This window comes from Coturnix japonica, chromosome 6 (genome assembly GCF_054131305.1).
Source record: "Coturnix japonica strain WE chromosome 6, WE-NBRP24, whole genome shotgun sequence".
Classification (NCBI taxonomy): Eukaryota; Metazoa; Chordata; class Aves; order Galliformes; family Phasianidae; genus Coturnix; species Coturnix japonica.
Window position 1 is genome coordinate 26,353,804 of NC_140668.1, and position 14,032 is coordinate 26,367,835.

General features: G+C 37.7%; 1 protein-coding gene across 7 annotated transcripts in view; it reads right to left on the bottom strand.

The window, feature by feature from the left end:
- Positions 1–14,032, bottom strand: part of FTO (FTO alpha-ketoglutarate dependent dioxygenase) — a 216,744-nt gene that overhangs the window by 125,620 nt on the left and 77,092 nt on the right. The gene's annotated exons all lie outside the window — the stretch shown is intronic.

Below are 14,032 nucleotides of genomic sequence, written 5' to 3' on the forward strand. Positions count from 1 at the left end.
CGTTAGCATGTTTTACAAACAGACCAAAGTACCAAAATGCTTTTGGGAAGGATGGGCCTAAATCGGCAGAATGCTTACACCAACCTAGTTTTTTTTTTTTACCCCAAAGAAAAGGAAGTTAAAATTACATTTCAAACCTGGGCAGGTTTGAAACTCAAATATCACTGATAGCTTTAACCGCTACCTCCAGCATGGCCTCTCTTAAGGGAACAACATGAGCAACCATCACAGCATACAGTTCCCTTCAGAGTCTGCCTGGCCCCAACGTACACATACAGATTCCTCCAAGGATTCTGTAATATAAACCACTGTTACCTTTAGGTTGCCAAAACAGGAAAATCCATCTTTTACCCAAAAGATGGAATATGCATATTATGGACTTACTCTATGTAAAGTAGCAGCAACATTGGAACCACGACAAGGATTCCAAAAGATAAGCATACCAGGATTCACATAGAAAGAAAAGCATTTCACCAACATCAGACGACAAAGACCACAAAGCATCTACCTTTTCCTTCTCCTCCCATTTCTTTTAGTTGGCGTTCCAAAAGGCAAAGAAAATCACACACACAAAAAACTCCATCCAAATAAAAATAAACACCATCTCACACGCACACCAAAAAAAAACAAACAAAAAATGTACCCAATGTCCATAACTTTGTACAGACCACATTCTTGACCCTGCTATGACATTACAAAGCAAACAAAAAGCCAGAGTATTTTCAGATAAGATTCTCTGACCTGGGTTTCCCTTGCACTGACCTACAACGTCTTTTCCACAAGCTCTAGTACCTGCCAACTTCCACAGCCCTGCTCATCTGCAGCAACTGCACAGGTCTTCACAACGTACTCACAGGAGATAAGGTGTGTACATTCTTCAGGAGATGAAAATGAACTTTCCTTATTGTTCTGAATAAACACGCCCATTAAGGCTATATCTTCCCTATTCTAAGATTTTTGATGCAGCATTATAGTTGAGCTTACCTCTGTACAATAGCACTCGCCATACTACCAGGGCACAGCGCACTAGGACTTCCCTGTCAGAATTTTTGGGTGGCTGTACTAATCACAGTAGAATAGGGAAATCCCCAGGTGATGGGAAAGCTGGAGATAGGATAAGTTTATTTCTCTCCAAGACTGCAGAAAGGCCACAAAGACTAACGTGTTCTGCCTGACACATCTGGAAGTACAGTTATCTGCAGACAACAGATGTCAAGATCCCCTAAATCAGTGCAAAGCACAGATCATAGGGAACTGGTGGTTCCTGAAGAGAAGAGGATGCCAGTGGAGTCTGCAAAGATGGGTGATTGCTTCTCCCAAGTTTCAGTCTCTTAATGCTTTTGTAAAAATGCTGACAGCCCAGCAAAACTGTCACTTTGGTGCTGAATCCCCCACACCCACAGCTACACCTGGGAACTAAGCATTCTTTAATTATTGTTGAGAGAACAATTATATTGCACCAGACTTCCACTAACACCTTTCAGTTCTGATGCACAGAGACAAAAGTCAAACATGGATTGACACAGACATCATAAACGCTTCTTTAGTGAGCCCTGTGAGCACGCTGTGGCTACCTCAAGGGTGAAATAGTGCTATTAGGCAACACACAACAACCATACATAGCAATTTAACTGATTTACTTGTTTCCTACAAGTGCTAAGGGCAGTAAGGTTACCTGGAATGCGAGTGCAGAGTTTGATATGTAGCTTTTACAGAGACATTTCTTAATAACTTGCCATTCTTACTGTCTCAGTAAAAGTCCCAAATTGTATAAAATAAAGCAGCACTCTGGGTAAAATTATAAAACATCCTCCTTTGAAATAAATATATTTTTCCCCATGTAACTTGTTTCAGGATTTATTTTTAACAAGGGGATTCAATATATACCTTGACTGATAAAGGTCAAGGGTTCAAGAAACTCGGTCAAAGATCTTATCAGCTGGGAAAGCCATTTCCTCACATCAACGCTGATAAAAATCCAACAGAAACCCAGCCAATACCACCCTGCTCTAAAGGGCAGGAATGACCTTCTTTTGAACATCCCTATAGTTGCACATCTCATCAAAGAAAATCTGACCCCGTGTCTCAATTCTTTTAATGCTCTTTAATGACAGATAATTGTCTGCAGAGGCCCCCTGTGCACGATGCTGAGTGAAGCCTTCACACTGCTGCTCTGGACTCTGCACCAGCTCAGTGCTGTTCAGAACACTTGGGACCACAGGACAGCAGAATAAACAAATAGCACAACCAGCCCTACAGCCTGTCTTATCTCATCTTTGGGCTCACTGAGATTCTTGAGGGTGGTAATGTTTACAGATCGTTGAAACTTTCTTTCTTCTGCTTCCTGAGCTAGCAAAAACATATCCTGGACAACCTAAGAAATGAGATTAAGCAAATTGCTTATCACTAGAGGGAAGCAGCTTCTCATCCCATTGGTCAGCACGTCTCCTCAGCAAGCACTACTGCTAACATTTACAAACACATCTTACAGATCTACTAATGCAGTAAGGGCATTTCCTTTGTAATTCCTAAATGGCACAGTCTTAAAAATAAAAACCCACCTCTCAAGAAAACCAAGCCCATATAAGCACATTATATATGTATATAGATAAATAGATATAAATATATAGATAGACATATCTAAAGCAGCTGGCAATAGTCTCATACATTACAGATTGCTCAGCAAATTATATCCTTTAACTTCTTCCTGGCACAGTGGCAATAAATCTACTGCTCTACTGACATGCCTGGCAGCAACCAACAGGGCATATTTTTTATTATGTTAGAAAGGCAATAGACAAGACTTTAATAGACTGCTATCATATTCATCTCATTCCCACTGACAAAACATATCAGTGACATGGGAATGAACAGAAACTCTTGTAATCATGTCTTATTACTCATCTTAGGATGCCTTTTATTAACATTATAGCTATTATAACAAGATTACAAATAGACTTTCCTTCATACATAGCAGAAGAATCTTTGTTTGAAAGTAAATAAGCCACTACCAATGAAAAAAAAACCAACAAACCTAATTAAACAAAAGAGGAGCCTCTAAACACTCCAACAACCACACTGGTACCTTCTTAGTCTTTTAAAGTTTCATTCTCCCCCCTTCAACAGAGACCTCTCAAGGTTAGAAACATACAGCTCTAGACATGAAGCCTAATATCCTGTCAAACAAACTAGCCCTCAGTCTAAACTGAAGTTAAAGAGGCACTTGGGACAGTTCATCTTTTGGACCCACTTTATTGGGTCAACAAACAAATTCTTTTCACTTTGAGTTAAGATGGAAATTACTCATCATGAGTTTAAATAGGATAGGGCTTCTGAATCTTTATTAATCAATTCTACTTCAATATCGCTGTCATCTCTCAGTAGCCAATAACTAATGCAAGAAGGAAAAGCATTAAGTTTGAGATGTGTAAACAGGCCTGATTTTTATTTTACTTTTTAGTCTTTTGGTTTCTCATTATTTTTGTGACTTTATGTTATTGTTAGTGTAAAAAAAAATTCCCTGATGGAAGTCTGCAAAACCAGAACAACATGCCTTTTAGAGAAAATAGAACCTGAAATCCATTAAGCCATGTTAATTTAACATGTCATAACTTCCTTGCCATAAAAAAGCTAGTAATTGCTTACAAACCACTGCTCATTTCTTCTTTACTTTTAATTTTTTATTATTATTTTTTCTAAGTTAAAATATGAGTAAATGCACCCATTTTCACTGATATGTGCAAGTACCCAGTATGGTTTAAGTTATCACCCGGCAATTTGGACACTTTAAATCCAATTCTTTGCCTTTTGCTTATTAATCCACTATGCCAGATATCACAGTTTCACTCAGCAACCTCATGTTTTGGATGATATTGAAAAATGGCTCATGTTTGTCAAAGAAAAAAAAGAAAAAAGGAAAAAAAGGAAAAAAGTGTTGTTTATAGAAGCCAGCTGCTCCAGCTTCGGCGCCAGCAGCTCCTCATCCTGCTATTTTACGCTTGCAACCCCCACTGCCCCCACTGGCACAGGTACAACTAAATGTTGACTTCAATGCTTCAGAGAGCACTCAACTGATTCTGTACATGATTAATTGCCAAAGACATGGCTGACCATATGGAACAGAGAAAGCATCAAGTAATTCATACTTCTGTATATGATCATTTGGCCCCTGTTGTTTTAATGTACAGGAAAGAGCTAGTATAGCACAGACCTGGTGTCTTGCCCTTGACAGCCCATTAAGAAATCTCAAAGCACCTAGTTGAAGTTATGCTGTTGGCTTTTCAATAGCAGCCTAATAAAACAGAAGCAAAGCTTTCCAACTAGTCTTAAATCTTTCACATACAGTACATTAACCACTGCTGCTAAAACAACTGGTTTCTTATGATAGGAAATGGGATTTGATTTCTAGCCTCTGCATACTTACTGAAAGCCTTTTTCTGACCTTTGGAGGGTTTACAAAATCATTGTTCGTATTTTCCTGCCATTTTCCCAGTTTCTTGCCATCGTGATCCTAATAGATTTGTTTAAGATTCAGTACATTCTACCCTTACTAGCTGTTATAGGCAAACTGTACAGTAAAGGTAGGCTCACGGGAGCTGAAAGGGAAGAAATTATTATTAACTGTTTTCTTCCTGAGAGTCGGAGAAGTCAGTGCAACACCTAAAACATAATTTACCTTTAAAGAGCCTATAAAACAAAACAAAAAATTCCTGAAAGAAGGCAATATAGCAGCGTGTGCTTTCTTTCATCAGACTGGAGACAAATCATCAAATTTCATTTGAGAAGGAAGGCCAATTTATTTTAAAACTGTAGTATTCTCAGGGACATCTGACAGAGCTCAATGAAAAGAAAAAGCTGCAGACTCAGAATACGTGTCACTATCATTAACTACTTTATATAAGTTTTATCTACTGTTACCATCTCTGCAGTCATATTCAGTCAAGAAAAATGTTTAAATAATGTTTCCCTGTCAAGGCTTTTAAGATGACAGTGCTAAAAAGTTAATCCCTATCCTCACAGATCTTTTGGCAGTTTTGACGTATGCTGGCAAGGATTCATTTGCTGGCACCTTCCATTAGAAAATATTTACATAGAGTTTTCTTGGCTGTGGATTTTTTAGTTGTCTAAATTATCCTCATGCTCTGAAAGACCTTATGTGGGAAACCCTAATCATTGGACATATTAGTGGTAATTTCCCAGACCAATAAACTCAGCTAACACTATTAGTACACCAACACAATACATGACGTGAATAAACCACAAGCTGGCATAACACTTCACAACCATTTTTGTTTTTTAAACTCCTACATATAGCATTGACATATTCTAAGACAAGAAATCAAGGAATTCCCACAAGAATTAAGTTATTCAAGAGTCAAAAAGGATGCTAAAGTAGATAGAATACTTCTAATACTAAAATTGTTCGTCTTTGGGTCAAATGCTATGACTGAATTTGAATAAACTATAAAAGAACAGGGAATCTTATAAACATTTTTTTTTATTATTACTATTTTGTAGAATAAAAGGAAAAAGTCTCAAGTTTCTGGTTGGAAACCATTGCTAAACAGCAGATTCTTTTCTACCATTATACTTAGTAGCACGCAATTAGCGGACGCACTTAAGCACATCTGAACTAAGCAAGTGCACAACCCAATTATAGAGTAGAACGCTTGAAGTTCGACATATGCTTAAGCTCTAAATACAACAAACCTACACGCATTAAAATGTAGGAAGCTCTGTCTCTCTTTGAGGTATTCACTGCTGACAACAAAGGATGAATACCTGACTTGATAGATGAGTAGTTTGACCTAGAAAAACCTACAGAGAGTAGATCACTTAGACATTTCCATAAAAACTTTAGGTCTTGTCTGTACCAGAAACTTGTACCATTTAACTATACCTGTGGAGCTAAAGCAGTACATTTTGGACTTATATGAGTTTAAAGGTCATAAATTAAACTAGGCAGAGCTTATTCCTACACAAGAAAGGAAACAAGCATTATTTTTATGCCTATATAGATCTATCTGAATTGTAGTCTTGAGTTACATATTTGGAAAAATACAAAAAGGAAAAAAAAAAAGCATTGAAACAATACTATGATGAAGCAGCTTAAGGTTTTTCTGGCATAACAAAATTGAATGAATTTCCAGCAGGGAGGGAACTTACTTTACATGATGATTCAATGCAGTTACAATGATAATCTGAAAGTCTGGGGAAAAAAAAGTATAATGAACAGCACTTTCAAAATCTTTTTTGCTGCACTAACCAGTTTGGCAGCACTCTAAAGGAGAAGTGTAACTCATCTCATCAAGAAAGAGCAACTGACCCACTCACAGTGCTTGGAATAAGAGTGGCTTAGCACCTTCAGATGTATGGGTGAGTGAAAGGTTACCCTTTAGCCACATTCTCCCAGAGCACGGCCCCTCCACCTCCGTCTGAATCGTCAATAGCACAAAGACAGAAGCAGGCCTACCATGCATAGTGGATTATATGAAGTGTAAAACATTTGGGGGGAAAAAGCTTTTGAAAGAAGTCAGGAAAAAGAAATCAGGCTTGCAAGAAGATCCAGCTGACAGGCTAGTCCCTAACAAGTGAATATGTTTGAAAACATTGTGAATGCAAGAAAAGAACATGCCTTTTGTTTCCAAACCTACAGTGTGTCTTTACCCCAACTGTTGCCTGCATGGCTGAACATATGTTTTCTGAACAAGAACTGAAGCAGAAAGTGCTCTTTGTAATAATTCACTCCTTTGTATACACCTCCCTTTCTCCCATTTTGTTCACACGCAAACAGTAGTTACGCTGAACACTTAAGTTCTGAAGAACTGCACAGTAGTATATGCTTCAGTGATTATTCACTATCGCTGAAATCAGTTGAGCTAAGATTCCATACCAGACACTCCACTGATGAGCTCTTGGGACAGCTCACACCTGCAGTACTGAATCACGCTGGGTACAACCTGCATGAGGTTGCTCAGCAAGAGAACAGTTTTCACCACCAATTATTAACAGTTCTGAGCATGGATCATATAAATGATCTTACCTGCTGAAAAACTCCAAAGAAGTGTAATTTTCTTAGCATGTCAAAGCTAACATCAACAGATGCTTAGGGACAAAAGAAGGAAAAACTATGGGCTTCAAAGCCTGAAGTGGGTAATGCCATCTCACTAAACCTATGAAGTCTAGTTGAGATGAATACTAGTTGGAATTGAACCCTCATATAATTTTATTGATTCCAGTGAAATAATTCTGTAGGGTAAGCAAGACTTTGTTCGGACTCATCTGATTTATACTGAAGCCTCAATATGGTAAGCTACACAGAAGTCACGATCACATTTTTGCTTGCAGCTCTCAGTGCTAGTGCTAAAAGTGCAACCTGCCATATCACTGATTTCCTTGAACTGATCTCAGGATGTATTTCATGTGGAAATGCCTTGAACACTCATATTCACTGAACACGACTGAAGTCACCACCTGTGGCCATAAACCACCTACTGCCTTACCACAATACTTTTTAGCGCAATTGCTTGTAAAAAAAACTTGCAAATATTTGGGACATATTCTTGGTGCCAATAGTTCTATTGAAATAATTTCAAGTACAGAGATTTAAGTTACAGAACGAGTTAAATATAGCTAATTGAAGAAACTGCTAGCTACAACCAAACGAAAAGCTGAGCCACGTATGTCCAGAAGTGCCTGTGGGCATGTTTTATCTAGGACACATGGTATAGCTGAGTAGCAATTCAGTACACATGCAAGATAACCACATACCTTCCAGTGACATATGCATTCAGTGCCTTTATCCTTCTCACAGTAGGAAAGGTACCATGTCTATGAATCACCCCATGATAACGGGACTCTCACCAATTTGTTTACAAAATGAAGTTTTCCCACATTTAGCACAAGTAATAATTTCAGTACCCCCAGTAGCACCACAGCACACCTTCATATAGATTTAACATTCATATTCATGTAAGGGGCAGCAGTACATACTTGCTGTCAAGGCAAAAGGGACAGAAAAAGAAATCAGAGCATGCCCCTGGAAAGAGCACAGACAATAAAATAACAAAACCTGGCATCTTATTCTTATTCATGTAATGCATGGGGAATAGGATTTTGTCAAGCAGCAAGAAGGACGGTACCATTAATTGCTGCAGGCTGATCTTGACAACAGTGCATGGAAATATACTTCTTTCCAAGCTGTGATTTCTGCCCCTCAACCAAACAGTAGACCACTGATCTAACCTCCTGTGCTCCTCCCATTTTGTTGGTTTAAAAGAATGGCACTTCTTATACAGCCCTGCAAATGGTGACAGCGTGCCATCGAGGGTGTGCAGCGCAAGGATACAAATGCAACACAGCAGAAAATTTAAGCAAAACAAACACAAAAAAGGAACCAACAAGGTGCTCCTTGTTGGAGCACTTACCTTACTTACTACATACAAGCAAGTTTTCTGAGTTAGCCCTCATCAGTCACCCAAACCACGTGTGGTCACTGTCTCAGATACAGAATAAATTGATTCCTTCTCTTGCGCTTAGAACATGTGTAGGAACAAATTCTCACACACTCCATCCTGACCCAACAGAGCATAAAGCTGTATCATCTTGTGATACACATTCCACCATAACATACATGGACAATAATTTCCTTTGTAATAGGCAACACAAATTTACACTTGAGAAAACTGCAAAATGAATTCAGTAGTCCAGGTACATATAAGTCACTAATTAAGGTAACAGTTCTCTATAACAAGGTACTGCTTCTTTATAGTGTCTACTCAAATTTATGGATTTCTTGGCTCAGAAGAAACCTATACTTTTTACCAGAACAAGAACCACCTGCTAAAACAAACAAATTAAATGCAAAGTTCACTCAGCCTTGTTCTGAGTGTGCGTCCCACTCAGGAGTGTGCTCCCAGTGCAGGCACACACACAGTAGACAAAGCACACCTGCAGGCTCAGTTCTGCTGTGCTTGTCCTCCGAGGGGCTGTGCACAGACTGATTTCTACCAGGCCATGGGATGGGAGCTCTTCTGAGCACAATGCATCTGTAAAACCCACACACTATAAAACCGGTTAATGCAAACCATGACCAACTATTGATTATGCTGTTTTGATGGAGTTATGTTTGGATTTTGCCCGTGTTTTCCTTCCATCAGAGAGATGAGACACTGGAGCAAATGACAAGTACCAGCATGCCAATAGTTTCTGCTATTAAAGCACTACTTTTCTACCACTGGTATTCCCTGGTCTCCTTCTCACATGGGTTTGCTTTCACTTCATTGTGAATTTGGGGAAGGATTTTTGCTCTCTTTTGCACTCTGAGGAAAGGAGCAATAAAGCTCTCTGTAATTAATTTATCTCCTCAGGAGAAAGGAAATAAAAGGTTCATTTTTCATCCTTAAAAGGCAGATTATCAACTAATTAACCCAACAAATATAAGGATACACACAAGGATAGAATGAGGAAGTGACTCAAGGGAAAAATAAATCAATTTAGAAAATTTTAACATTTATTTTGTCCCTTTCTAGTGTATTAAAAGCACAACAACCACCAAAATCAAAATACTTTTATTTCTTAAATATTTTCAGTTAATTTTCAGTTAACTGGACTATAAATTTTATGATTTGGTCATGTCCATTTATCATGAACATTCACTTTTTATAGATAAACACTTAAGAGAGGTTTAATAGCTTGAATAGACAAGTATTTGAACATTTCAATACTTATCGAAAATTATGACTCAAACAATTTTCATGAGTGAAATATCATTTCATTGGGGGAAGATTAACTTTATCGTAAGATTTGTACACCTAACAAAGAAAACAAACAGTATGACCAGTATATGCTCGACAATTACTCTCTGAATACATCATTCAGCACCTGGGTCACCTGCACGATATGCTCACAAATTACACCATCACCACTGGGAAAAGTTGGAAAGCTTGATGTCTATTCTCTCATAGCAGAAGTTCTGTCTTAGGAAGGCACCCTGACCAGTTCTACTACAGCTCCACATCTCCAGCACTATTACTGCCCACTTCACATTCTGCATTATCACAGCACGGCAGGACAAATCACATTTCACAGTATTTGGAGCTCACAAAAAAGAGGAATAGCCTATATGAACAATAACTCAAACTGTCCATATAGTACATAGAGATATTTCTCTTTTTAAAGGCGAAAACAATTAATTTCATTTAAAAAAATGTGTCTTTCTTCAATATTTTGACAACAGAATTGGTGGGTTAGCATGGGTGTTTTTCTTGTTTTGTTTTTTTTTATTTATTTATTTCCATTTTAAGTTTTTAAGATGTTACTATGCAATTTTTGAGGTATACCAAAGCACATTTTAGGGCTCATCTGATTTAAAACACAGGAACACAATACTGTGAACCTAACTCACATTAAAAAGTCACATCCCAGAAAACCACGTAAAACAGCAAAAATAAACAAAACACCATTTTCTGTCTTGATAACCATTTGAGAGCCCACAAGGTGCCATTCATACTAACTGACAACTCGCAGTATACACAGAACAGTAACTTGCTGTGATAAGCTTGTGCTGTTGCTTCAGCCTTTTGCAGTTGCAGCCTACCCTTGCCTTGATCAGCCGGTACAAACACAAATCACAGCATACAACCTTCTTTGGTCAAACTCTTCACATTGGATACCCACATATATACAACCTGTGTTGGCTTACGCACGTTTATACACTGGTATAAATCCATGTGTCTCAAAAGTAGACATGAATGACATTAAATTAACAGTTCAAACTAACAAATTAACAAAAGTTAACAACCAAAATGAAGAAATCCAACAAATCATCTTGATTTTCGACACAGTAAAGCATAACATTTAAAAGCATAACTTCAACATCTCTGGCCTACAACACCAACTGCAGATGTCAATCACATATGCTAATGGTAATTCAAATTGAAATCTCCAAACAACCCTGGATCCAGGGCCAATTCCAGATAATCAAAACCAAAACAACCCAAAAGATTTCAACTGCATCTTTCCTTCATACCTGTAACTAGAGATAGAAAAGCACAAAGCTTGCTGAAATCTCTTGAAATCATTTCAAAAAGATATGTTTTATTCATTTTTCAACTGGTTAAAAAACACTAAGCATTATTTTGAATTTATTTATTTATTTTTAAAACGAAGTCAACCTTACCCCTTAACAGCAATACATTAACAGCAACTGGTAAACTGCCATGTAAAGGAAAAAAACAAACCAGTTCAAGCTTTGTTTACCACTTGCAGGGTGTTAGGAAGGAGGAAAACCTTTGGTTTTTATTATTTGATGTGAATTCAAAGAAAGCATCACAGGTCAAAAGAACAAAATGACACAAAATCAATTACCAAACTGGCTGCTGGTTGGATGCACAAGAGTAATGCTAAACAACTGTGGTATGGAGACAAAATATGCTTTCTTTAAGACACATTTACAACAAGTTATTTCAGCCTTGTGAACAGCCTTGCCTTGCATCCACCCCTCATACATTAACGAAAACAAAGGGTACCCATTTACATTGTGACCGTGCAGTAGGGTTAAGCATGTGACCTTAAAGTATGGTCTGCTTGTACTTGGTAGAAAGGTTCTTGACAACATAAACAAGAATCACTGCTGTTAGAGAAAGGGAAGACAATTAAAAACAATCTAGGATGCATGTTGTACAGCTGTTCAAGTTCCAGCTACATCTGACCTCTAAAGATGCTATGTGTTTTACTTCAGAAACCTAAGCCATTTCAGCTTTATTGGAATAATCCTTCACCAAAACCTAAATTTGTAGGAAAAACATGAGGTTTTGTATGAGCAACACAATGAAAACTGTGTATTGCTAGCAAAACATGCCATTACTGCAGTTAAAAAGATGTTGTGGTCTGCACATCTCATTCCAGCACTTACATTTACTAACAGCTAAGCAAAATTGAAGTCTTTATGAAGAAAGCTGGAAAAAAAACACCATTCCTGAAACAAAAGAGACTTCAATAGGTCAGATCCTATAATCAAATATATTTGACAGACCTTTGTGCCCAGGCAAAACCTGGGTGATTTCAGCAAAACTCTGGGCACATGGTCCCAGTATTGATGCAATTGCAGGACCAAGAAGCCACAACATTATTTTCCAAACTTAATTTTGGATGTCAATGATTCCAAATGCAATAAAGAAGGACTGCAATTATGGTTAGCATTTTCATAATATACGCTGACAAATTTTCTAATAACCAAGAAAGCACTTGAAAGTTAAACAGAAAACGATGCATCAAGCTCTTTTTTCCGTCTGTCACTACAACTAATTGTCCTAATACTGTCCTTAAAAAACAGGGTTGGAAAAGAAAAACTTCTGAGAAAATAACAAATATCTTGGCTAACTTTCTCAAAACCACAATTTTCCTGCCCGTTTGATCTTTGTACAGTCAGCATAAGCCAGTGAAACTCCTCCACAAATGAAAGGCATTCATGGGAAGCCATCAGAAAAGCATTGCTCTTCCTCTGGGACCCAGGACAATAAAAGAAAAGTTTGTGCCTGCCACGTGGGCCTACGAGTCAGCTTAAATGAACAAACCATTGCAATATCCTTCAGCTTTGTGAAAGCGATACTTCCTACTTTTTTGCAAGAAAGGAAGTCATATATAAACAGAACAAAGGGAAGAGGCAACACAAGTTGAGCCTCTCATAATAAATATTATGGCAAAAGTTTTGCTCATCAAACCAAGATTAAAAACATATTTTAATCTCTCAAGTTTTATGCCTTTGATGTATGTCAAAGAGGAAAACTTATATATTTTCTAAGATTTACAAGGTTTCTAGTGGGAATAGTTTCATCTTCCATTTTTTTCCCCTGTATCTGAAATTGAGATTGTATTGGGTTGATTCTATCCCCTAATGCTTTGCATGTCATTTTGAGCACTTCTTTACGGAGCAGAGCTTAGGATGTCCTTTGGATGGTTTTTCCCCACAGATGTGTTCCACTGAGCAAAGTGCTGCAAAATCACTACACTAGCATAACAGTGATCTTTTCAGCTATGAAATACTTCTTAAAATGCCATGTTTCCTAGACCTTGGGAAAGTTTGACTATTCACACAAAATCCTGTAATGGAAAAGTGCAAAAAAAACTAAAAATTGCACTTCTTTGTGGTGCTAAAAACAGCAAGACTATGTAGAGAGGCTGTCTTATTATTTGTGATAACACCAATATATGACCACTATGCAGCCTGATAAGCTGTGATTAACACATTAGAATTAATTTTCAGAATCAGAATTACAAGATACAAAGTTGGTGCTCCAAGGGCTCCCTTTATAACATCTTTTGTTAAGTTCCGTGCCGTTTTCTTGCCCTCCCATACAGCCTTTCAATGCATGTTTTCTTGTTCTCTCTTGATATAGCAATCATCGCTATGGCAGAACTACTTCCACTTCACCCTATTTGAGTAAGGGCAAAACCAGATACAGAAGCCAGCTCTTGGGGGTAAGTAACAGTAAAAGAGAGCAGCTAAGTATGTTTCCTCCAGTTTTGCATGTTATACAACTTGTTCTGGGGGTAAAAACAAACCACTAACTTCAGAGGATGTCATTGGAAGAGGAACTTAGCAAGAATACTTTAGCAAACACAGAACTCAGAATGGTAAAGCAGAGAGGAGTTAGAATTTAGCTTATAAAAAATAAGATAATTGTATTGACTACTGTTGGATTTATAATCTAATGACCTATAAGAATTTTTTTATTATTATTTTCAGGGAAATACAAAATTAGCAAAATAGCTATAAGTAACAAAAACTCTAACAAGTGGATACATGTGTAATTTAAAAGGTAGGAAGGGGGATGCAGCTGATAATATGACATTTCTCCACCTACTGAAGATCATATAGAGCTGATATGGGCTACCTTCTCAGATGCATCATTCCAAAGACACCCAGAGCACACAGCTGCCTTTCCAGAAACCTGATACTTTAAACATCTTGTATTAAAGTACCATCAGTCAGTCCATCCAGTCCCAAAGATGCACAAGGAAGCTACAGAAG